Source organism: Suricata suricatta, chromosome 8 (assembly GCF_006229205.1).
Source record: "Suricata suricatta isolate VVHF042 chromosome 8, meerkat_22Aug2017_6uvM2_HiC, whole genome shotgun sequence".
NCBI classification, from domain to species: Eukaryota; Metazoa; Chordata; class Mammalia; order Carnivora; family Herpestidae; genus Suricata; species Suricata suricatta.
The window spans coordinates 19436729-19462603 of NC_043707.1; the positions used below are offsets into that span (position 1 = coordinate 19436729).

At 45.4% G+C, this 25875-nt stretch overlaps 1 long non-coding RNA gene across 1 annotated transcript; it reads right to left on the reverse strand.

Moving 5' to 3' along the window:
- Positions 1 to 22036: 22036 nt before the first annotated feature.
- Positions 22037 to 24193, reverse strand: LOC115300269. Its single transcript, XR_003912573.1, has 3 exons — positions 24127 to 24193; positions 22925 to 22973; positions 22037 to 22127 (listed from the first exon to the last, which is right to left on the reverse strand). It is a non-coding gene; the product is annotated as an uncharacterized LOC115300269 (long non-coding RNA).
- Between the last annotated feature and the right edge of the window lie 1682 nt (positions 24194 to 25875).

Genomic DNA, 25875 nt, shown 5'->3' on the forward strand with positions numbered 1-25875 from the left:
GATGGAAGTCGTCATGGAGGGCTCTGTCCCCTCCCTGTAAATCCTTCTCCCTGACGCACAGTGCAGGGAACAAGGTAATTCTCCAGGACGGAACCATGATTGCCATCAGAGAACCTCCAGCCCCACAGACAGTGGGCGGGGCACTCGAACAACACCAGGGTCGTTGCTCAGTGATGAAGGGTGTCAGGTCAGAAGCCCAGGGAGATTGGAGGGCCTGGAGTGCACACCCCACAGGTGGGCTGAGGCACTCCAACGAGATCCAGCACAGAGAAATCACAGTGGCCACATCCATCCATCTAGTAAAAAAATATTTGGTTTGGTGCCAAGTATGTGCCAGGCACTGTGGTCAGGAGGAAAACAGTAAGACTTAAACTCTGTTGTGAAGCTCCTTAAGCAATAATGTTTGCAGTAATGACCGACAACGATTACGCATCCCCTGTAGGCTGGGTGCCCAGCTTTATGCATTATATCATTTTGTGCTTCTAAAGGCCTTGCCCTCCTCTACAGACGAGACGAGGAAAGCATGCTTAGAGATGCTGTAGCTGACTTTCCTGAAAGCACACAGCTAGTAAGTGACAGGGCTGTAAGTCAGCGCCCCCTGTTGTCATTCTTGTACATTACATAGCAGTTGCGTAAAGAGTGCTTGTGCAGACTGGTTCACAGGGGCAGACAGGCCACACTGTTCTGAGGGCAGTCAGGAAAGCTTCCCAGAGGTGGCAGCTCATTTTGTCATTGGAGGACAGGTTGGGTTTGAACAGGTGACAATGGAGATTAGCGTTCCACATCCGGCAAGTATGTGGCTATCACCCTCCTTCTGACCATCCTCCAAGAACCCGGATATGATGGTTGATTTCATGTCAATTCCACTAACCCAGATTCAACGTTATTTCTGAGTGAGCATGTTTTGGGATGAGATTAACATTTGAATGGTGGGCTCATAGTTTGTTCTCCCAATCCACCTGGGCACCAATCCACAAGGGCCTGAATTCACCAAAAGGCAACAAAAATTCACTCCGTTTGCTTCCTGCCTGTCAGCTCCAGCTGGGACATCAATCTTCTCCTGCCCTTCAACTCGGGTTTATACCATTGGCTCTCTTGGTTCTCAGGCCTTCAGACTTGGACTAGAATTATGCCACCAGCTTTTTGGGTCTCCAGTTTACAGATGGCAGAGTTTATTCTCCAGAATCATGTGAGCCAATTTCTCATAAATCTCTTCCTATGCATATCTTATTGGTTTTGTTTCTCTGGAGAACCCTCACTGGGTCACTGGGCATGGTAGGAGAGGGAAGAGGCTTCCAACATGACCCCCCAAAGGTCCAGCTGGTGTAATCTCCTCCCACTGAGTGTAGATGTACCTAAAGGCTTCCTTCTAAGGAATAGCATATGGGGGATATGGCCACCTCCAAGACCAGGAAGTCACAAGATCTGTGACCTCCATCTTGTTTGTTTGTGTTTACTCTCTGGTTCTTCTTGGCTTCATTGGATGAGCCAACTGCCATGTTGTGACCTGTTCCCAGAGACTCCCACATAGCAAGGAAACGAGGGCAGCCTATAGGTCACAGGCATGAGGACCTGAGGTCCTCACTACAAAAGCTACCAAGGAACCAGATCATGCTGACAACCATGCAAATGACATTGGAAGTGAATCCTTCCCCCCATGGAGTTTTCCAATGACTACAGCCCTGGTCAGACCTGGATGATGGTCTCATAAGGATCCCAGAGCCAGAACACCTAGCTAAGCCAGACCCATAGAACTTGGAAGATAATTTACATTGTCGTTCTAAAGCCACTAAGTTTTGGGGTAATTTGTTACGCAACAATAGGTAACTGATACACTGGGTCACCAAAAGTGAATTTTTTTTAACTTTTTTTACCATCATCTTTACAAATCAATACAGTAATCTTATTATCTCTTTATCTCCCAGCTTTCTCTCCATATTCCATGATCCCTCAATATCCAGCAAAACTCAAGTCTGCAGGGTTCCCATGATGTCTGATATCTTTGTTCATGGGTAGGCATGGATGACCTGAAGGGACAGGTAAACCAGCCATACTACAGGCTCTTTGACCCTAAGGTGCCTCTTCCATTGGCTGGTGGACAAGGAAAGAGTGAATCTGCCTTAGGGTTGAGATGAGATCTCAATGGAGTTAAGATAATATTGAGACAGATGTCTCAACCCTGCTCCAAACTGTAAACACCTGAGATCCTCAAGGGAATTACAAATACAAAGGTTAAAGGGAATTATGAAACGCTGGTGCTACTTCAGTATAATTTGGACATGAGCTCAAAATGCCGGAGGGGAGCATGTGGAGGTCCACTGGAGGATGCATCTTGAACCTGTCATCTTTAGGGTCCTGTCTCCGTCTCAGCCTAAGCCCAAATGATGCCACCAGCTGGCCATCGATATGAGACAAGGGACCTAAGGGATGAGAGCACACATATGCAGAAGGACAGAGAGAGAGAGGGGGAACTGGGCAGATGTTTTCCCGTGTGGGACTACATTTTGGACCCTGCATTCGATGAGAGGCAGAAAACGGAAGTAAAACTTTGGAGATCTGTATTGCTTACCTTCTATCACATCGTGGCCCAGACACTGTCCTTGTCTAGGACCTGATCAGATTAGAGACACCTCCTTTCAAGAGCTGGGGCTGTGTGAAAAGCAAACTCAAATGTGGTGACTATAGAGCACAGCAGGAAAGAGGTGGCCTCTATTTGTCTTCTAGTCACAAAGGACCAAACACTTTGGTGGCTTAAAAAAACCACAGATTTATTAATTACAGTTCTGGAAGTCAGAAGCCCCAGCACAACCTCACTGGTTTAAAGTCAGGGTATCAGCAGGGCTCTGTTCCCTCTGGAGACTCTAGGAGAGAACCTGTTTCCTTGCCTCTTCCAGCTTCTAGAGGCTTCCACATCCCTTGGTTCATGGCCCCATCCTCCATCCTCAGAGTCAAGAGCACATCTTCTTGTATGGTCAGCTCTCCCATTCTCTGTCTTCTGTCTCCTTCCTTTGCCTGTAGAACTTGAGTAATTATGCTAGCTCCCCTGCAGCATGGAGATAGATAATCTTCCCATCTCAAGGTCAGCTGATTGGCGATCATAATTTCATCTTAGACTTGATCCCTCTTGGCCACGTAAACCCAACCAATTGACAAGAATTAGGAAGCAGACATCTTTGTGAAGCCATTGTTCTGCCCATCCCTTTGCCCAACCCACAGTATGGCCATTTTGGCACTTCTGATCCCCACTCTCTTCTCTGGGGTGACAAAGGGCAAAACAGAGGGACTTTCTGGAGACCAAGGTCAATGACTTGGACACATCAGAGTTAAAGGGACTGACGGTCTGGAAAGCAGGCACCCATGAGTGGCCTCAGAGCAAATGTCTTAGCATCTTTGATCCAGTATTTATTTCTTCTTGTACTAAGTGGGGTCAGCCACCAACCGACCCCACAGAATGGATGTGAGATTTACCCGAGACAAAAGTCATTGTAACTAAGTATGAATGTTGGAGCACAGCTTCCCCCTGGACCTCCCTTCACCATGGTCTTTCCTGTGTTAGACTCTTGGTACCATTTCTCCCAGCCTTTCTTTTTCATATGATGCTGGAAGCAAATAATCACTGCTGTCTTTAGTTCCAGAACATTCATTGCCTTGTGTACTCCATGCAGTTTTCCAAATCACAAGCTAATTAAATACTCCAGGAAAGGGCTAAGAGTAGATTAAACATTGATGTGGGCATCTATCGATTGGTGCATTTTCTTGACTCCTGGTGCAGTGTATCAATTATATTAAATAATCTCTTAATAAAACGTTCCCCTCGTGATACCACTCCCCCTCCTTCTTCGCTCTTTCTGAAAACGCGATTGCATAGGAAATAAACACTTTTTGTAAATAGCCATCAATAAACGCCAAAGAGGATGAGAGGGATGGGTGAGAAGAGGTCTGGTGCACCGCATTCTGTGGCCATTTGATTGTATTACAGTCAAAATAAATTCAGACAAACTAACTCGGACAGCACTAATTTGGGATGCGTGGATGTCTGTGGGTTATATTTTTTCCCTTTATTTTTTAACAGGACCTGTCTGTTCGGTTCAACAGGCATTCAAAACATTTACCTGAGGCCTGACTGCAAGAGCAAACATTTAATTGAGTGATTGCTCCGTGTCTGGCCTGGGTGCGAAGCTGTTGGGACCCAATGTCTCTGGTAGTTCCTTCCAAGCATCTTAGGGTCCAGGTCCTAGTGTTTTGCTACATTATAGCAAAGAAATTGGGGCTTGGGGAAATGAGGAAACCTGCCCTTTCTCAGATGTACAGATCATAGTAATTGGCAGCAGCAGGGTTTTATTCCAGGTCTGTCTGACTCAGGAGCTGCATTTCTCGTTTTTTTATATTTATTTATTTTTGAAAGAGAGAGAGAGAGAGAGAGAGAGAGAGAGCATGAGCAGGAGTGGGGCAGAGAGAGAGGGAGACACAGAACCCAGAGCAGGCTCCAGGTTCTGAGCTCTGAACTGTCATCACAGAGCCCAATGCAGGGCTCAAACTCACAAACTGCAAGATTATGACCAGAGCTGAAGATGGATGCTTAATGGACTGAGTCTCCTGGGTGCTCCTGGGAGATGCATTTCTAACCACCGCACATTACCTGCTTCGTGCTAGACCCTAGCCTGGGAGTCTAAGATTCAATTGTGAATCAGAGGAGGCCGCTGCCCCAGAAAACACTGTAACCCTACTGGGCTGACATCATATTCATGCTTCATTTAAAAAAATGTGTTTATTTGAGTGAGTTGCATGGTCCCAAACTGTGAAAAAATATGAAAGGGTATACGGTGAAAAGGGAGTGTCCCTTTCATCCTGTTCTAGAGCCCTAGTTACTTACCTTCTCAATAAATAGCAGAAAACAAGTGCTCACTTCCCCCTTTCACAAACTGTAAACACTGTCAAAGCGAACAGAATGTGTAAACCAGATTGAAAGGCGACACTGAGTGTCCTATGTTCATCATGCTGAGCAGAGAAAGGCCAAGTTGAACAACAACAGCTGAGCCACACAATCAGGCCAATAAGACATGGGTAAAGCCTCAAATCCAAGTTAAAAAAAAAAGGAAGGTGAGGGCCACTGGCCAGGCTAGACGACTGCGGGATGAAATCATTCTACCATCTTAGTGGCTAAACACAGCACAGTCGTTTCTCATGTGATGTGCGGGTAGAGAGGGGGGTCCGCTCCACACGGTCCTTCAGTGGCTCAGTGCCTACGATCCTGAGAAGGCATAGGAGGTGCTTTTCCTGAGGGTGTGGATGATTGTACAGAAGGGGGTTATGGGAGTGTATCACTTCTGCCCACATTCCCTGGGGCAGATTTAACTACATGGTGCTAACAGTAAAGAAGCCTGGAGATTGGAACCCAGGTGCGCTCCCTGGAGGAAAAGCAAACAGGAGGAACGCAGAAGAACGCATTCTACTTCATGAATCCTGCTCAGGGCCAGATCCTGGGAGTGCACTAGGAGATGAAAAGCCTGGATTTGGTCTGTTTGTGAGACCACAGTGTGGAGTGATATGGTCCCCAGTGGAACAGGAGCCAGGAGCTGGACCCTGTTCAGGAATGGGGACTGAGACAGGTACAGCCTGAGGAATCCCTTCCTCCAGCACAACTCTTCCTTCTCAGAGCCCAGAGTGCTTCAGTGAAGGATGTGTCTTAAGCAGACACAGCTTTCTAATGCTTGGATTTGGGGCACATAAGAAATCAAACTGTTTCTAAAAATATTAAAGTGTTTTGTGTACTTAACATAAACCAATGCTATAGATGAGAGAGAGAGAAATCCATAGTGATGTGTATTTATACAAAGTTCATATATAATATATCGCGTATATGTAAAACTCAGAATACAGTAAAACCTTGGTTTCCGAGCATGATTTGTTCTGGAAACATGCTTGTCATCCAAAGCGCTTGCATATCAAAATGAAGTTCAAGAACCGTTGGCTCAGTTGTGATCATGTGACATTGGCATCACGTTTGACTCGTATTGCAAGACATTGCTCATTTATCAAGTTAGAATTTATGAGAAATGTTGGCTTGCTTTGTGGAACACTCGCAGGATGGGTCACTCACAATCCAAGGTTTTACTGTATATATATATATATATATATACATATGTATGTTTATATGTATATGTGTATATATATGTATGTTTATATGTATATGTGTATATATATGTATGTTTATATGTATATGTGTATATATATGTTTATATGTTTATGTGTATATATTTATATATATATATTCTGATATGTGTATAAAGATGTCCAGAAGGTGTAAAAGGGTGATTCTGCATAGTACACATTTTGGTCTCCCAAGACAGATGAGGATGGGTGCACCTCTTGGTTTCTCTGCTTACTACGTATGCTACCTCGGGCAGGTTTCTTGGTGTTTCTCTGTGTGCTAATCATCGGTGGAGTAGTTTCTTCCATCACTTTCCATGAGCAAGTTCCTTAGATGTGTCACTATCCTGATTCTTGGGCCATCCTCTACCCAGCAGCTGCAATGCTATTTTTTAAAATTTATCTTACAGAGAGAGAGAGAGAGAGAGTTGTCTGGAATGGGGCAGAGGGAGGAGAGAGATAATGCCAAGCAGCCTCCATGCTCAGCACAGAGCCAGATGTGGGGCTTGATCCCACAACCCCGGGATCACGATCTGAGTCGAGACCAAGGGTCAGAGGCTCAGCCAACTGAGCCACCCAGGTGCCCCTCCCCCCCGTTACTTGCAGTGATTTTTTTGACTGTCAATCTGACCGTGTATTTCTCCCAGGCTAGCACCTTGCTCAATATTCTCTTGGGTTTGCCCCCTGCTGGAACAAGCACTTTGGAAAACAGTTGGCAATGTCTTATAAATTAAACCTACACTTGCCATATGGCCCAGCTATGCCATTCCTAGGTGTTCACCCAAAAAGAAACGACAACATATGTTCATTAAAAGACCTGTACGTGAAAGCTTATACTGCATTATTCAAAATAGAGCAAATCCGGGACAACCAAAATGTCCACCAACAGATACATAGAAAAACAAATTATTGGTACATCCATAGAATGAAATCCTCCTTAGTAATTAAACGCGCGCACACACACACACAAAGCAGTGATATTCACAACGTGGGTGAATCTCAAAACCATCCTGCTGAGTGAAAGAAGCCAGATCCAAAGGATGACACACTGTATAATTCGTTTATCTGAGGATCTAGAAAATGCAAGCCAATCTATGGTGACAGAAAGCAGACCTGTGGTAGCCTGGAGCGGAGGGAGGGTTGACCGCAAAGGGAACTTTCCCGGGGGTTGGGAACATTCTGTATCTTGACTTGAGAGACAGCTACGGACCTGTGGAGAGCTGGCAGAATGCCCTGGACTGTGTACTTGAATTGAGAACATTTGGTGTTATGTAAATTACACCTCAATGAGCTGACTTTAGAATAACAAGATTAAATCTCCTCCTCTGGCTTTCCCTCTCACTCAGAATGACTTCCAATGTCCTTACCATGGCCATAGGGCTCAGAATTTATTCCTATCCTGCACCGAATCTCACCCCCAGTGCCCAGACAGGCTGGCCTCCCTGCTGATTCTCAAATACGCACCCTCAAACTCTTGCCTTTCCAGAACCTTCCACTTGGACAGCACCTTCCCTGGCTGCTGTCATGGCTCTTATTCTCACCTCCCCAGGCATCTACTCACATGTTACCTCCTCAGAGCACCCTCTGATTCCCACCCCCATTTTATTTTTATTTCATAGAGAGAGCACAAGCTGGGGAGAGGGGCAGAGGGAGAGAGAGAGAGAATCTTAAACAGGTCCTATATTCAGTCTGGAGCCTGACATGAGGCTCAACCCCACAGCCCTGGGATCATCACCTGAGCCTAAATCAAGAGTTGGGTGCTCAACCAATTGCACCCTTCAGGTGCCCCTGAGTCCCAATTTCTCTCACTCACAGTACCTGTTACTTTATTTTAAGTTTCTCTCATGCAGCTTATCACAACCTGAAAATATGCCTAATTAATTTGGTGTCTGTTTTCTGGAGCAAAAAGGAATGTTTTGTGAAGGCAGGAATGGTTTATTCATCTCCATCTTATAGAGTCTCAACAAACATGCACTTGATTTAGAAGAATGTGAGTGTTGGGGAGTCTGGGTGGCTCAGTCAGTTAAGTGTCCAACTTCGGCAGGTAATGATCTCATGGTTCATGAGTTCAAGCCCTGCATCGGGCTCTGTGCTGACAGTTCGGAGCCTGGAGCCTGCTTTGGATTCTGTGTCTCCCTCTCTCTGCCCCTCCCCTGCTCATGATCTGTCTCTCTCTCTCTCTCTCTCTCTCTCTCTCTCTCTCAAAATAAGTAAATGTAATTTTAAAAAAGTTTTAAAATGAAGGATATGAGTGTGTACATATATGTACATATGTATACGTATACACACATTTGTATATTCACATATAGAGGTAATGTAAACAATGCTATGAAGAAAGACAGTGGTCTGTGTGTATAAGGGGGACATATTGGATGACGTACTCAATGAAAACATCTCTGAGAAGGTGACTTTTACACAAAAACTCAAATGTAATAGGGGAGTGAATCGTGCAGATAGCTGGATGAGAGCATTCTGGGCAGAGGGAAAAGCAAGCGCAAAGGCCCTGAGGTTGGCATTCAGTAATAGTGAAGTGAGCATACCTGAAACAAAACAAGTGCACCCCCACCCCCCTGGCCCCCACTGATATTCCCTATCAGCATGTAAGTTTCCTTTACACTGTTGCTCTTTTTTAAAAAATTGAATGTTTTTTATTTATTTTTGAGAGACAGAGACAGCGCGATCAGAGGAGGGTCAGAGAGAGAGGGAGATAGAGAATCGGAAACAGGCTCCAGGCTCTGAGCTAGCTGTCAGCACAGAGCCTGACACGGGGCTCGAACCCACAAACTGCGAGATCATGACCTGAGCCGAAGCCAAACACTTAACCGACTGAGCCACCCAGGTGCCCCTACACTGTTGCTCTTTTGATGGTTTCAAGCCATATGTTCATGTAGTTGTCTGTCTCTTCCACCAGACTGTGAGATCCACAAAGTGAAGACCATGTCTTTTGGATTCATGCAGATGGATCTGCACAGATGGAGTGCCCGGCACATGGTGGGGGGCACAGCCAAGCATGTGGCGAAAGGTATGAGTTGTTTCGTGAGGGGCGAGAGGGGAGGAGAGGAGAGAGTGGCGAGTTGGGCTGGACCAGGGACTCTTGGCTTCATGGTTCCAAATGGGAACACCGGTGACCTGCTGGAGGCAGTCCTGTCCAGAAAGGAGGAAGGAATCAAGGAACCTCCTGGCTTGATTACAGGATTTGGCCAGATGGCAAGCAAGGCCCCTTTCCGGCCAACTGGGACGCATGGCTGGTGCGGACACGCCGCTTCTGCCCTCCTGCCTGTCTTACCCGGTTCCGTCCTCGTCCGAGGGGATGTTTGAAGCAATGTACCGATCCCCGAGGCATTTTTCAGGGAGACAAATAACCACCCTATTCTGTCATCTCTCTCTTTATCATGAGACCTTTCTTACTGTTTTTCCTGATGGCCATAAAGTAGTAACATATTACAATTAAACACCTGCAGGCACCGATGGTCAGACACACACACACACACACACACACACACACACACACACACACACACCGTTCATAATTCACCATGTAAAAGCAAACCCTGCTGATTTTCTGTTGTATTGCATGCTACTCTTTTGGTGCATGAAAATGCACCTTTTAAAAAATATGTACACCATGGGGCACCTGGGTGGCTCTGTTGGTTAAGTTTCTGACTCTTGATTTTGGCTCAGGTCACGATCTCATAGTTGTGGGATCGAGCCCCATGTTGGGCTTCTTATTGCCTTACTGACAGTGCAGAGCCTATTTGGGGTTCTCTCTAACCCTCTCTCCTTGCCCCTCCCCTGCTCGTGCTTTCTTTCTCTCCTTCTCCCTCTCTAATTCTCTCTCTCTAAATATAAACACTTAAAAAAAGAAATATGAACACTATACAAAATATGCTATTTTGTAACATTTTTAAATGTTTATTTTTGAGAGAGACAGAGAGACAGAGCACCAGAGGGGGAAGGCAGAGAGAGAGGGAGACACAGAATCCAAAGCAGGCTCCAGGCTCTGAGCTGTCAGCACAGAGCCCTTCGTGGAACTCGAACCCACGAACTGTGAGATCATGATCTGAGCTGAAGTGGGGCACTTAAGGAACTGAGCCACACAGATGCCCCAATTTTGTAACAAATTTGATCAAGGGCTTATCTTAATGATTTCTCACATTGTTGAACAGCCTTCTAAACTCAAATTTTAATGCTACTTCACAGAGGTGCTGTAAGTTTAATTAGTGCTCTGGTATTGAGTGTTTAGATTTGCTGTTATCATGTTTCCACACAGCTCAGGAAAACCTCTCCCAAATCTTTTCTTCACCATCCGGGTCCCTCACCTGAGGACAAAGTCCGAGAGGCTTGCTGGGGGGTGGGGGGGGAGGACATGGGGCATGAACATTCTAGACGCTGTTAGGTATATCATGTTGTTCTCCAAAAATGCCGGGACCCCCTTCCACCCAGCCTGCATTTCTCTTTTCTCCCAAGTTTTCCCAAATGTGTTACCTTTTTATTTTTTAATTACTTCTCCTGGAGACAGTGACCAAAACATCCATCCTCTGCTTGCTCACCAATACTGTAATTTGTATCAACATGACGCATGAATGAGAAAACAGATCTGAAGAATTAATGATAATGTAACAAAAACTCCCCCCACCCCCTCCTCTGCATCTTTCGTGTGGCCACCCACGGATTCCTTCCTAAGTCGTTGGGCTTCTATTTCTCCCAATGGTTACCTCCTTATCATCATATGATAGAGACCCTTCCATTTGTCAATATCCCATGTTTAGAAAATGCTTGTTTCCTTGATATTAACTGTTATAATTTAGCTCACTTACGCCTCACTGTCTCCTTCTTCCCCTGCTCCCTGTGTTTCACTCCTACTTAGAATTCCTTATTGTTTCATTATTTCTTTTGGTTCTTCTGTTGGCTACTTTTTTCCTAAGGTTTTTGCTTAAAAGGTCAAGCCTTTTAAGGTTTAAGGTTTTTTAAGCAATATGAATTGAATATGAACTGAATTTAATTCATCTGAATTGAATATGTCAATTTCATATGATGATATGAAATTATGTCATAGTTTCAAATGACAGAAAAGTTGTACAAGTTTTAAAAAGATTCGCTGTAGAACTTTCATCCAGATTCCACAAATAATATTCCTATGGATATCACCACACACATATAGAGATAAGCATACATATTACTATTATTTAAACTTTTTTTTAACATTTATTTAATTTTGAAAGAGCATGAGCAGAGGAAGGCAGAGAGAGGGGGAGGCACAGAATCCGAAGCAGGTTCCAGGCTCCGAGCTGTCAGCCCAGAGCCCAGCACAGGGCTCGAACGCACAAACCACGAGATCATGACCTGAGCCAAAGTCAGCTGCTCAACCAACTGAGTCACCCAGGTGCCCCCATATTACAATTATTTAGTAGTAGCTTCAGAACTATTTGAAAGTTGCAAATATGTTATCATACTTCTTATTTAAATTATTTTTTAATGTTTATTTAAGTTTATTTATTTTTGAGAGAGAGAAAGAGCATTCATAAGAGCAAGGGAAGGACAGGGAGAGAGGGAGAGAGTGAGAGAGTCCCAAGTAGGCTCCATACTGTCAATAGTGAAATCTGATCCCATGAACCGTGAGATCGTGACCTGAGCCAAAATCAAGAGTCGGACGCTCGACTGACTGAGCCACTCAGGCACCCCATTGCTTCTACTTTAGATTGAATATTTGTGTTGCCTCCAAATTCATATGTTGAAATCCTAATCCCCCAAGTGATTGTATTAGGAGGTGTTGCATTCGAGACGTGATTGGGTCATGGGATTAGTGCCCGTAAGAAAAGAGGCCCCAGAGAGCCGCCTCACCTCTGCAGCAGGTGAGGACACAGAGTTTGTGAGTGGGTAGGCAGGCAGGTCACCAGCCCCTGACCATGATGGCACCCTGACCATGGACTTCCAGCCTCCAGAATCGTGAGCTAGAAATGTCTGCTATTCACAACCCAACCCAGTCTGTGATGTGTGTTACAGCTGCGTCAAGAGAAAACTTCTAAATACTTCAATGTGAATTTCCTGAAAACCAGGGCATTCTGGTCCACGGCCACAGTGCGGTGATCAAAATCAGGAAATTACACTTAGCCATCACTATTATCTCATCTACAGATCTTATTCAAATTTCACCAATGGCCCACTAATGGCCTTTATAGCACAACCAAGGAAAATTGGGTGCCTTTTTAACTTCAAATAATAAATATGGGTCTCCGTTTCTTGTTTCATTTGCTTTATTCATCCTGAACACCCTTCAGTAAATGCCGTGGGTTCATTCTTGTAGGGCCCGGGCAGTGCTAGTTAGCTATATTCCTCGATGTTGTCTTGTCTTTTTTTATTCCTAGATATTTTCATTTGTTTCTGCTGGTATGCTTGTGAATGGGATCTATTAATCTTTTATCGCATACCTTGCTGAACCCTTGTATTAGTTCAAAGCATGTTTTACCCAATTTTCTAAGTAGACAGCATATTACCTGCAGATAATGATAATTGCATCTCATCCCCTCTGAAATTTTAACTCGTTTCTTCATCTTGTCCTTTAGCACTGGCCACAAAATAAAGACACATCATTCCAATTAATTTTCTGAATCTTTTATTTGGAGAAATTATAGGAGTTGCAAAGAATGGTGCCAAGAGGCCCCCGCACCCTACAACCTGCCCCCCCTCCCATGTGGCCATCTTTCCTGGCTGTGCGACAGCAGCAGAATCAGGAAGCTGGCATTGTTGGTACAATCCACAGAATTACTCGGATTTCACTGTTGATACATTTGCTAGCACGGGTGTGCGTGTGGTTCTGTGCCATTCCATCCTCTATGGAGCTTTCTGCAACAACACTATTGTCCCATTTGCTTTCTTAAATAAGTGAACAGAAACGTAGATTCCATCTGAGACTCTCCCAAAGATGTATCAAAACATTTTACGGAGGCGTTCAAACTGCCCAAGAAACACGGAGACTTGAGTGGAATACATGCAGATTTTCAATGGGTAAATTCCGTCTAGATTAATGATCCAGGAAGCTCATCTAGCTGCAGCCTAAGCCTAGAAAATAACCTTCCCAAACATACAAATTCACATTTCGAGTTGGGTTCACTTTGTTGAGCGAGGTTCAAGGAGAGGAAAACAAGATGTGGAGGCAGGGCACGAGCCCCTCCTGAACTGGGGAGAGAGGCAGATCTGCGTCCCCTGCCTCTATAGGCTTCTGGCTTCTGCCTGTCGGTCTTCTCCATCCTCATCCTCCACCAACACGAGGCCGTCTGCCAAGGATGCGGCCTCACCTACGACCTAGTCTAGGCAACGTTATTTCATCTGCGTGTAATTGAGCCTCTAATTCTAATCTCTAGTGTCTGGCACCATGAGAGACACACCAACAAGTCAAAGGTCCCCAGAGAAAATGCACGGACAAAGCCAAAGTGTGGGGCATTCTACAAGATCACATGAGAGACGCTCTTCCAGATGAAAAGAAAAATAGTGCAGAGAAAGGGGAATTTACACGGTTGGCGGGAATGCAAACTGGTGCAGCCACTCTGAAAACAGTATGGAGGTTCCTCAAAAAATTAAAAATAAAACTACCCTACGACCCAATAATTGCACTACTAGGTATTTATCTAAGGGATACAGGTGTGCTGTTTCAAAGGGGCACACGCACCCCAATGTCTATAGCAGCACTATCAACAATAGTCAAAGTATGGAAAGAGCCCAAATGTTCATCAATGGATGAATGGATAAAGAAGATGTGGTGTGTGTGTGTGTGTGTATGATAGAATACTACTCAGAGATGAAAAAAAAAGAAATCTTGCCATTTGCAACAACATGGTTAGAACTAAAGGGTATTATGCTAAGAGAAATGAGTCAGTCAGAGAAAGACAGATATCACATGATTTCACTCATATGTAGAACTTGAGAAACTCAACAGGTGAACATAGGAAGGGAAGGAAAATTTAGCTAAAAATAGAGAAGGAAGCAAACCACAAGAGACTCTTAACTACAGAGAACAAACTGAGGGTTGTTGGAGGGGAGGGGAGTGTGGGATGGGCTAAATGGGTGGGTGATGGGCATTGAGGAAGGCACTTTTTGGGATGAGAACTGGGTGTCATATGTAAAAGATGAAACATGGGTTCTACTCCTCAAACCAAGATGATAGTGTATATTAATGAACTTGAATTTAAATTGAAAATAAATAAGTAAAAACCAAACGGGACCTGTCACAACCACAAGGGCCCTAATGAGACATGATGGACCTAATGAGTCTCCTAATGAGGAAACCAAGTGTAATGTGTCTCCAGCATGACTCAGGGACAGAAAAAAAGTTACAAGGTAAAATAAGGAAATCGGAATACAGTACAGACTTCAGTTGACAATAATGGATGGAGAATGGTTCATTCATTGTAAAATAAAGGACCATACTAAGGCAAGATGTTAATAATAGGAGAAACTAGGTGTGGGGGGGTAAGAGAGCTCTTTGCTCTACCTTTTCCATTTCTCTGTAAGTCTTTAAACTATTCTCGAATTTTAAAAATCATCAGAAGACAAATGCAGATGATTGGGAGATTTTTAAACAGGAACTAAATATTAAATAGAGAATAGTTATTAGTTTTATTGGGTAGGGTGATGGTATTGAGTTACAAGGCTAACGCCCTTAATTTTGGCACTGTGCTCCGTAAGCCATAAGTATTTAAAGATAAAGTGGCTTGGAGTGGAAACTTACTTTAAAATGATTTAGCCTAAGTCTTGCAGAATGATTGCCAGTAGGTTAAACCTATTAGGTGAAAATCCTTTGGAGACTTTCTAATGGGTAGATTATAGAAATTAACTCCAGAATATACTTAGCATCATGAAACGAGACAACTGGACATATGGCCTTTCCAATGAACTACATCAACACTACTTACAGAATACTCCTGCCAGAAATCTACCCTGAATTCCATCAAGCCTCCATAGCTCACTCCCAATTTATGGGAGAGAAAAGTGAAGGAAGAACATGTTAAAAGGCATCACAGAACTGACTTAGCAAAATCCAGAATGTGGCCAATTGCACAAGATAAGTGACTTGCCAAAGAAATACAGGGGAAAACAAAGAAGCAGGACAAACCAAAACAGGAAGAGGAAACCCAGAGCAAGGATTAGTCACATATATTGTGGGGACCCCATTTGAATCCTGATTCAATAATAAGAACTGTAAAAACAGGAGGAAGGGAGAGGGGGTTGGGGGAGAGCAGAGTTCAAGTGATCTGAGCACAAACTAGTTGGTAGTATTCAGAAAATATTCCGTATTGTAGGTGTGATATGATGTCGTGATTATATTTTTATTTTTATTTATTTATTTTGAGAGAGACTGACATGCCGAGTGGGGGAGGGACAGAGAAAGAGGGAGACAGAGAATCCCAAGCAGGCTCTGCACCATCAGCACAGAGCCCAACATGAGGCTCAAACCCACAAACAGTGAGATCATGACCTGAGCTGAAACCAAGAGTCAGACATTCAATCGACTGAGTCATCCAGGCGCTCCACAATTATATTTTTAAAAGTGCCTTTATCTCGCAGAGATACAGACTGAACTATTTACAGATGAAATCACATAATGTCTGGGATTTGCTTCAAAGTAATCCAGGACTGAGATGTCAGAGGCATGGAATGATTGAGGGAACAAGTGGGTTGAGATTATCCACAAAAATGTCTGTTCTGCAGCTGATGGGGTCCATCACACCGATGTCTCTACACAGTAGATACTTTACAAAATTAAATCCTTAAACAATGGCTCAGCAAATGGAAAGACGAGGCAAAAAAAAAAAAAAAAAAGCAAGCAAAAAAAAAAGCAGCCAAGTTAAAAAGCTATGGAATCCAGCAATAGGTAAATCATATTCAATTATGAAATGTAGCATGCCTTTTAATTTTCTGCATATTTGATCATTTTCATAATCAAAAAATTAAAAATGAATGACCGAATAGAATAATAACACAAAAGTCAGAGAGGCGGCTGCCTTGCAGGGAGACAAGGGGAGAGACGGAATCAGATGGGCACGTGTTGCTGCTCAGGTATGGAAAATGGGGTCCATTTCTTAAAAGGTAGTGCACAGACACATGTTTATTTTATTAATGTCTTATAAACCGTGAATGCATGCTCTATTCACTCCTCACTTTCACTTGTGGCAAGAAAAATTACAAAAATATGTTTTTCCTCCTTCCTTTCCTTTCTTCCCCCTTCCTTCCTTTCTACCTTTCCTTCCTTCTTCCTTTCCTTCCTCTCCTTCCTGCCTCCCTTTACTCCTTTCTTTCTTCCTTTCTTCCTTCCTCCCTTTCTTTCTTTCTTTCTTTCTTTCTTTCTTTCTTTCTTTCTTTCTTTCTTTCTTTCTTTTGTTTCAAAAAACTCCAACTAGCTTTCCATCTTCCTAAGAGGAAATATTTAACACTTATTAATTTTGAGAGAATAAGAATGAGGCTTTTTTTTTTTTATCAGTTGTGAAAATACCATGAGAGCAGGCAGCCTCTCTTGGTCTGATTAAGTGGCGAAGATGTGACCCGGAGATATGGCCAACAGGAGGCTGAAAGAAGGTCAGTCACAGAGGAGGCACAGGCCAGCCAGCCAGCCAAGGGACAGAGACCCGGGCCAGGGGATGGACCCCTGATTCTAACACGAGTGAGGACCTATTAGAATGTTCACTTATTCTTGCTGAAGTGGCAGTTTTCTCTCCTGTAGATGGAAATCAAGAACTGTCAACCTCAGGGGACAGTCCAAGAAAGCAGAGGCGTGAAGCAGAGGTGTGGTGGTCCCGGTTAACTGGAGAACGTGTACCTAATCTAACCCGGCAGGCAGGACTGGGCTGCAGTAGCACTAGAGGCCCAGCGGGGTCATCGCCTTCACTTCTATCTCAGGAAAATAAAAGTCTGATATGTGAAAGTGAAATATCCCTATTTTCACATGTTGGTACATAATTTGATTTAAAAAGAAAACAACAACCACAAAACCAAAAGGCAAAAAGCAAACATGATAAAAAACCACTTAAAAAATCACCTTTGATTAAAGATGGGCTTCTGTTTGTAAACCAGTTTTCTGATCTCTGTAGGAGATCTGTATGAGACTGGAAAATACCCAAAGAACCACCCCAATTTTAACAATCTGTGTTAAAACCTTTTGGCTTAGAGGTTAAGAAGACATGCTGCGCATCCAGAAAGATCTTGATTCAAATGGTAGCTCTTCCGCTTCCTGGCTGTGTGACACTGGACAGGCGCCTCAACTTCCCTGAGCTTCTGTTTCCTGCCCTAATATTATGTAGCTGCCAGAATGACAGAAAGAGACGTGCACAGTGTCTCACAGGGTGCCTAGCACAGAGAACGTGCTCAAAAAGTGACACTGATTATAACTCTTGACCTTCACCGAAAGGTTATGGCGAAGTATGTTATATTAGCTGCCTACTTTTAAATCTGGGTGACTCTAAGCAAATAGATAATCGAAGGAACTTTTGGTTGCATGAGTTCCTCAGGAAAGCAGAGCAGAAAATTTCATCGGGGGAGCTTCAGCCATTGTGTGGACAATGCAGAAAGGTGTCGTGAAAGCTACTATGGGCCATGTTCTGCCCTGGAATTTGTTTCTTGATCACAAAGTCTGAGGATCTAGAAGACTTGAGGTTCTGTGGGTAAAAAAAAAAGTGGAGCTGATGCCTACAATGAAGCTAAATCAATTTGATCTTCCATTTAAAAATATATTAAGTCTTTTCTTTTCTTTTTCTTGGTAACTTTAGATTTGCACAATAGTCTTAAAGACGGTAGGAAAGATTCCTATATGCACTCATCCAGGTCCCCCTATTATTAACATATTACATCACCATGGTACATTTGTCACAACCGAAAACCAACACTGCTACATTATTATTAACTAAATTCTAGATTCCATTTCAATGTCACTGGTTATTTTTTTTCCTGTTAACATCCTCTTGCTGCTCCAGGATGTAATCAAAGGTGCCACATTGTTTTTCGCCATCGCATTTCTCCCCATCTTCTCTGATCTGTCCCAATTTCTCAATCTTTCCTTGCTTTGCATGATCTGACAACCTTGAGGGTACAGGTCAGGTATCTTGTAGAATGTTCTCCAATCTGGACTTGTCTGATGAATTTCCCATAATTAGACTTGGAGCCTGGGGTTTGGAGGAAGGAGTCCACGGAGGTGGGGTGCTTCCCACATCACATCATATCTGGGGGCACTTGGGAGCCACAGAACATTAGCCTTCATCACTTGGTTAACGTGGTATTTCCCAGTCTTCTCCATGGTCCAGTTACCATTTTTCCTCTTTCCATACTTTATTCTTTGGGAGTAAGCCATTAAGTCAAGCCCACCCTCAGTGCAGGATCCCAGAAATGGAGGAAGATTAAGCCCCACCTCCTGAAGTGGGGAATATCTTATATTAAACAGAATAAATTTTTGAGCAACTAACTTTCATCTTGTGTGGCACGGGAGCCCCATCTTACAGGGATGAAAATGGAGGCCCAAGAAGGTCAAGCAGCTTGCCCAAAGTAGCTACATTTATAGGTAACAGAGCCTGGGCTCAAACTGCCATGTCTTTGACCCCAAGGCCCCTCTTCTTTCCACTGCCCAGGTGCTAGCCTCCACCAGCATGGCCCTTACCCTTTCTGTTTGGGGTTTCTTCCTAGTGTGCATTGAGTCCTCAATGAGATCATCTCTGCCATCTCCTTCAGATCAAGAATGTTTGGTTTCCGTTATCTAGGAAGTGAGTTAAATCACTGACACATAGAACAACCTGGTGAGTCTTTCTCAGAATTGCAGTGTCCCCGTGGTCTCCAAACCCAAATAAGGACTGAGCCATGCTTGTTTCCAGGTTCTGGTGAATTCCTAGGGGTGGGGGCAGCTCTCCTCACTGCCCCTGCAATTCAGGGAGGTGCAACTGTACCTACCAAGTCCCTAGCACCCTAGAAAGTAAAATACACAAAGAAGGATAGAAAATGTTGCTCCTGTTACCACCTGGAACTTTGCAGGAACAACGATGTTTTCCTGGCCTCTGTCTTTCTAGCTGGGACACATTCACAACTCAGTAATCCCCCCAGTACTCTAAATTTTGGACAGTTCTCTGATTGGGACTCTCCTGCAAAATAAATTCCAACCCAAGTTGAGTCAAAATTCCAACCTAAGTTCACCCTAGCCAAAAAAATTAGAAGTTGTTATTCCATCAAATTGAAAAGTCTACTTACAGCTGTTTCAGGCATGGCTGGATCCAGGAGCCCTAAAGACACGATCAGGATTCTTCTTTCCCATTTTTAATCTCAATTCTTCTGCCTTGGCTTCAGTCTCAGGCAGGCTTTCCGTAAGTTGACATGGTATTTTCCAGCTTTCTAGGCTTCCAGGAGAATAAATGCCTCCGTGTTCATTGTTGCAGCCGGTCTCTATCCGGATTCGGACTGGCTGAAATATGTTTACTTGTCTTATCAGTTACCTACTGCCACAAAGTAGTGAGCAATAAACAACCCCATAAGCCTCATTGGCACATAAAAACACATTTATTTATCATGCATCTGGAGTCATTTGGGGGTCAGCTGGTGGCCCTGCTGATCTTGGGTGGTCTCGCCCCCTTACCTGGCGGGTTGGTTGCATGAAGGGGTGACTTGGCTCTGTTCCACAGGCCTCTACTCCCCCAGCAGGCTGGCTCTGCATGCTCCCCCGATGATGGCTCAGGGACAAGAGTAAGGAGTGGAGGCATGCCCATCAGTACAGTGACCTGCTGTCACTTCCTTCACATCCAATCACCCACAACGCACGTCACACCAGCCCCCATGTCAGGGGTGGAGAAGTCAACTGCCCCCCTTTTTGATGAGAGAACAGGTACCATGATGCAATCCTTCTTACCCACTGGCCCACACTGGACTGCAATGAGCCAGATGTGGGTCATGTACCCATCTCGGAACTGAGATTTGAAAATCAACTTCTTCCAAGGGAATGAATGGCAGGAGGCTGTTTCCCCAGAGGAATAGGGAGGTGCGACAATGACAGAAGTACACTACAGTATCCCTAAACCCACTTTACAGATGGGCAAAGAGACTCAGGCAAGACCTGGCATATTTGGGGGTGGGAGTGGTCACAGCTAGAAGGTGGTCAAGTTGTGTCCGGAGCCCAGACCTGTCTTCAACCAAAGCCAATTCATTTTATGTCTCCTCTGACATCTTCCTGAGCACCTTTGTGTTTTACATGTGCTTTGACATTGTTTTCACCCCATTTAAGCATCTTCATAAAGGGAATGTTCTCATGCTGGATTATTTCTTTCTGTCATGTTTTTAGTGACATGCAGATGTTTACCACTTTCGAAGAGGATGCTGTTTAGCTGGATTCAGTTCATCCTGCTGTCACTTTCGAAGACCCTCTTGGTTCTATTTCATTTATTTTAAGTTTACTTATTTATTTGAGAGAGATGGAGACAGTGCTAGTGGGGAAGGGGCAGAGAGAGAGAGAGGGAGACAGAGAATCCCAAGCTAGCTCTGCATTGCCAGCACAGAGCCCAACATGGGGCTCAAACCCATGAAACTGTGAGATCATGACCTGAGCCAAAATCAAGTCAGATGCTAAACCGCCTAAGCCACCCAGGTGCCCAGAAGATGCTCCTGGTTTTAAGTGGGAGCTAGGAAAGTGTCCGTATCAGGAGGGTTTGGAGATGAGGACCCCCAATCTAGAAACAAAGGTGACAGTATCTCCTTCCCCTTGGCAAATTTTGTGTCCGGGCTACTTGGAGACACTGGCAAAGATGTGCCTTGTCACTGAGGCACCGAATGCCCAGGCTTCTGTGCCATCTTCCTGCGAATCAATCCTTCAGGACAGACAATGGATTTGTGAAGTGGGCAGAAGCCTTTTAAAGAGATAACTTGACTTCCATTCCTATTCCTGAGCCTATATTTAGACAGGAGCCAATACTGAAGGGCCTGGCAGCATCTAATCACTGCCATGAATTCTCCCAAGAACTAAAATCTCTCCTCTTGCAGGGAGCTGGGGCTTATGAATGGCCTATGACACTGGCCGCTGGGAGGAAGGGTGGACATCATAGTGAAGACATGAGGAACCCTCTCCTAGGCTTGGGAAATCAGAGCGAGAACTTGAATGCCACCCGTTTCTGAGAGAAGGAGTCATGCCCTGGAAAATCTTTAGCTCCCCAAGGCCGTTCCATGAGCGGAGCAAGGAGGCCAACAACAGCTCTGTTCATCCACACCAAAGCAGGAAGCAGGAGCGGGCTCTGGCTCTGCACGGTGCTTGGGCCCTGTGCTTTTCTGGGAGTTGCAGGACTGATGTGTTCACTCCTCCCCCCACCCCTCTGCGGGTAGCTATGGAGCACCTCCTAAGTGCCAAGCACTAGAATAAACAGTGGGCAAGACAGAGAAGACCCTGCCAGCGTGGCGCTAGGGATCTTGTCATTCCCACCGGGAAGAGTCCATGGGGGATGACTGGAAGGTCAGGAACAGGAACGCAAAAGCAAATTGTTGGGAATGATAGAAGAATGATGGGTAGCGGGCAAACCGAGGGAAGAGGGTGCCTGCTGATCATTGGAGGGGGCCCAGAGCAGGTGATCCTCAGTTACCCGTTCAGCAAATCCCTACTGAAGCGTCATTAGGTGTTAGGAATACGAAAAGGAGCAAGATGCCCACGGTCCCTGCATTCATAGAGATCACGATTCAGAGCGGGCAACAGATGAGGAGACAAGGCAGGGCCCCAGGGGGGTGACGGGGAAAGCCCACAGGGCTCTGAGAGCACCAGAGGGGCAAGAAGGTCCCTAATGGGGCAGAAGAGCATCAGAAACGTAGCAGGGAATGACAGCTGAGGCCAGGGAAGGTGCAGCCAGGGCAGGCGGGGAGGCTGCTCCCGGCGGGGGCTTACCTTCTGCAGAGCCTGGCATCAGGGCAGGCTTGGCACATGTAAGGTACAGCTCACCGTCCCCTCCAGCCAGGTGCAAGGGATACGGCAAAAGATGAGTCTGGAGAATAAAACAGTAGCTCAGGTAGGAAGGGTATTTGCATCTTTGGAAAGGAGTCCTGACTCCATCCCCAGGTCAGTGGGAAATGATGGAAGTGGGGGGTGGGGGCGGGGTGGTTAAACAGGTGGTAGCATGGCCAGATTTACGTGCAGAAGGTCCCTGTGCCCTTAGCCTGCCTGGGAGATGAGAGAAGGCAAGACTGGGGAGCCAGGTAAGCAAAGGCTATTTTAGCAAAGCGGGACCCTGTCTCGCAGGGAGCGAGCGCGCTGAAGCTGCGTGATGTGCGTGGGCCAGGGTCAGCAGAGCCCGGGCTTTGAGCTGCTGCGGTGCAGACGGAGCCCCAGGGGAGACGCTAGCTCCGGGTGCTTCCCTGACTGGAACGGAAGGATGGGAATTAGGGAACCAAATGGTGAGGAAGGGATCTGAGGCTAAGCAGACCCCCCCTTCAACCTGAAGGGCTTTCCTTTCCTTATGGGAGATTTGGTTACAAGAAGTCGCAGATTCAACTACTCATCAAAAGCACTTCTTCACAGACCAATAAAAGGTTGTGGACACGAGACCCATGAAGGCCCTCCTGCCTTGATTCTCGGTTCTGCAAATTGGGATCATTGAGGGAATGTCCGGCTGGGCTCCAAATGCTGCTGTGAGCTGCGGCCCCGTAGAAACATCCAGAAAATGTGGCCAATGACACACAGGCCCTGGGCAATGCTGTCAGGGCCCTGGCCTATTGGCCACCTCCAAATGATTATAAAAACCATTCAGAGGCAAGAAAGAGGACACTTCAAGCAATTACTTACCAACCAGAGACTCCCAAGGCAGCAACAATGCACGTCAACAGCCCGGCATCTGGGGAGGAGAAGGACATGCCCATGTTAGAAAACGAGGCAGAGTTTCCACAAAATGGTTACAGAAGCTGAGGATTTCTTTGGACTTGTTCTGGAGAGGAGTGGGAATGAAGGAGAGACACACAGAGGAAGAAAAATCACCTTCTGCTTCCGGCTGCCAGATTCAGCTGGTACCTACAGGGGCACCTGCTGGTACATTCCTGTCTGTGCGTCTCTCCCTGAATCTACCCAGAAATGCTGGGCAGTGGTCAGGTGCTCCTGGGGGGGAGCAGGGAGTGCCACTCATAGTCCCCTGGGAGACCCCCAGCCCTCCCAGGCAGGATAGGATAGCATGATAGCTCAACTTTATCAATTTTGGTGTAGCCTAACCAAAGTAGCCTCAGTTTCTTTGGATACCAAATGGATTTCTTTTCTTTTCTTTTTTTAGTTTATTTATTTATTTTGAGAAAGAGAGAGAGAATGAGCTGGGGAGGGGCAGGGACAGAGGGGGACAGAGAATCCCAAGCAGGCTCCTCACTGAGGGCACAGAGCCCGACGTGGGACTCGAACTTACAAACCGTGAGATCATGACCTGAGCTAAAGTCAGCTGCTTAACCGATGGAGCCACCCAGGCACCCCACCAATGGACTTCTAGTAACAGAGCCTATCTGATGGGGTCGATGCAGGATTAAACACGTCCATACAATGCACCATGGTCAGGCTGGTGCCTAGCACTTGGTGCTGAGCATCATCAGTTGCTATGGCATGGAAGGCTAGGAACGCTCTATATTTGAAGCCATGGTGCTCTGTCTGGTTAGCAGTGGGGGCATCTCAGTACTTGAAGGGAAAGAAGCCACATCCTCAGCTTTCCAAACAAAAGGGAGATTAGGCCCAAAAGAGTCTGGCACACACCCGCATTTCCAACAGCCCCATGGGACCATGTGGCAAAGCCAGGCTGATTCCCAAAACACAATATGCCAGCGGTTACGTGACTTTCCCTACCTACCCAATGGGCATGGGTTTGTTTTCTGCTCTCTGCAAAAAAGAAGATTCTCATTGTCTAGAAGGAAAAAAATATAATGATCTGCTGGGCATAGTGACAGAACCTTTTACAGAAAACAAACCCCCCAACGGTTTCTCATCAAGGGCTCTTCAGCCTGTTTCTAAACACTCACAGGAAGGCCAGGCTGACATTTTACACACGATTGACCGGCAGAGCCAGGCTTGCTTCTGGGTGTGTGTGCGCGCATGCCTGGGCATGAGAGCACATGTGTGCCTACCTGCTGGGTTGCTCGTTCGGCAACCAAGATCAAGACTTGCCTGTGAGCAAATAATGAGTTGCTAGGGCCAGAAGCCCCCCCCCCAGGTCTCTTTGCAGGGAATGATTTGCATGAAGCACAGGAAATGGGAGGACAGGTTGGAGACAACAGCCTGGTGTCTAGTCCCTCAGCCCAAGCTGCCTCAGGAGTAGAAATCGTTCCTATAAACTCCTCCTTCTCACCAAGCCAAAGGTGCTAAGGACCCAGCCTGCCTGGTGCTCATGTCCTCGGACCCCAAGGTCAAAATAAAGTTGAAGGTCTCTTTAAAAAAAAAAACATTAACAAAATTTAATGTATATTTTTGAAGGAGTGAGACAGAGCATGAGGAGAGGAAGGGCAGAGAGAAAGGGAGACCCAATATCTGAAGCAGGCTCCAGGTTCCAAGCTGTCAGCACAGAGCCCGACATGGAGCTCGAACCCATGAATCGTGAGATCATGACCTGAGCTGAAGTTGGACACTTAACTGACTGAGACACCCAGGTGCCCTGATGGTCTCTTTTTGTTCCTGCCTCCAAATTCTTAGGACTACAGATTATGAGGACCCACCTCAAGATGAGCATCAGTCTCTCCTTCATTTTGGCAGAATGTTTTTATTCTCTGAAAATCCATTTTTATCTCTTGCTCAATTCGTAAAGCCTCAGAAGCGTAAGAGAGGGGCCTCAAATTTGTACCTAGATTGTGAGCTCTTGCCTGCAGGTGGAAGAGAAGAAACAGGGGATCAGACTAGGGATGGAGCCCAAGACGTAATCTTTAGGGTTATTGTTTTTTTAATGAACTAACTTGTCTTCCAAAGTGGCCAAGAGATGCAGGTTTTGGATATGTGGGTTTCACTCATTCAATGCAACCAACTGTAATGATATTTTATTGAAAGCCTAGTAACTTCTAGGATTTGGGAAAGGACATGAGCACACACACACAATTAAGACTCAGTCCTCTCAATTAAAAATTTTTTTTAAAGTTCACTTATTTTTGAGAGAAGGGGCAGAGAGAGACACACACACACACACACACACACACACACACACACACACACACACAGAATCTGAAGCAGTCTCCAGGCCCTGAGCCATCAGCTCAGAGCCCAATGAGGGGCTTGAACCCACAGATCATGAGATCATGATCTGACCTGAAGTCGATGCTCAACCGACTGAGCCACCCAGGTGCCCCAATTAATTTTAGACTCAATTATTTTGTGTCCTCAGTAGTCCGTGTGGGAAAGCCTTTGTTGGCAACCACTGTTCATCTTCAGCACCTAGAACAGCTCCTGGCACTTAGTAGATACTCCATAAACACGTATTGGAATTAATAAAAGCAATGATCTGGAAGGAACTGTGACCCCAGACAGCCTCAGGCACAGCCCTTTGCTTCGCTCTTCTTTATGAATCAGACCACCATGAGCTTTTTGGGGTCCCACGTTCGATCTTCATCATGCACTTCAAGCTTTATCTTCCTTTGTCTCTTCTTTGTCTTTGTCTCGTGGACTTCATTCCTGAATGCATCATTCTGCTCCTTCCCTTTGGATGGAAATCTCTGTTTTGGATGCTATTTTCCCTATTTCATTTGCAAATGCAGAAATCCAGTTGAAACTGCCTTAATCATAGATAG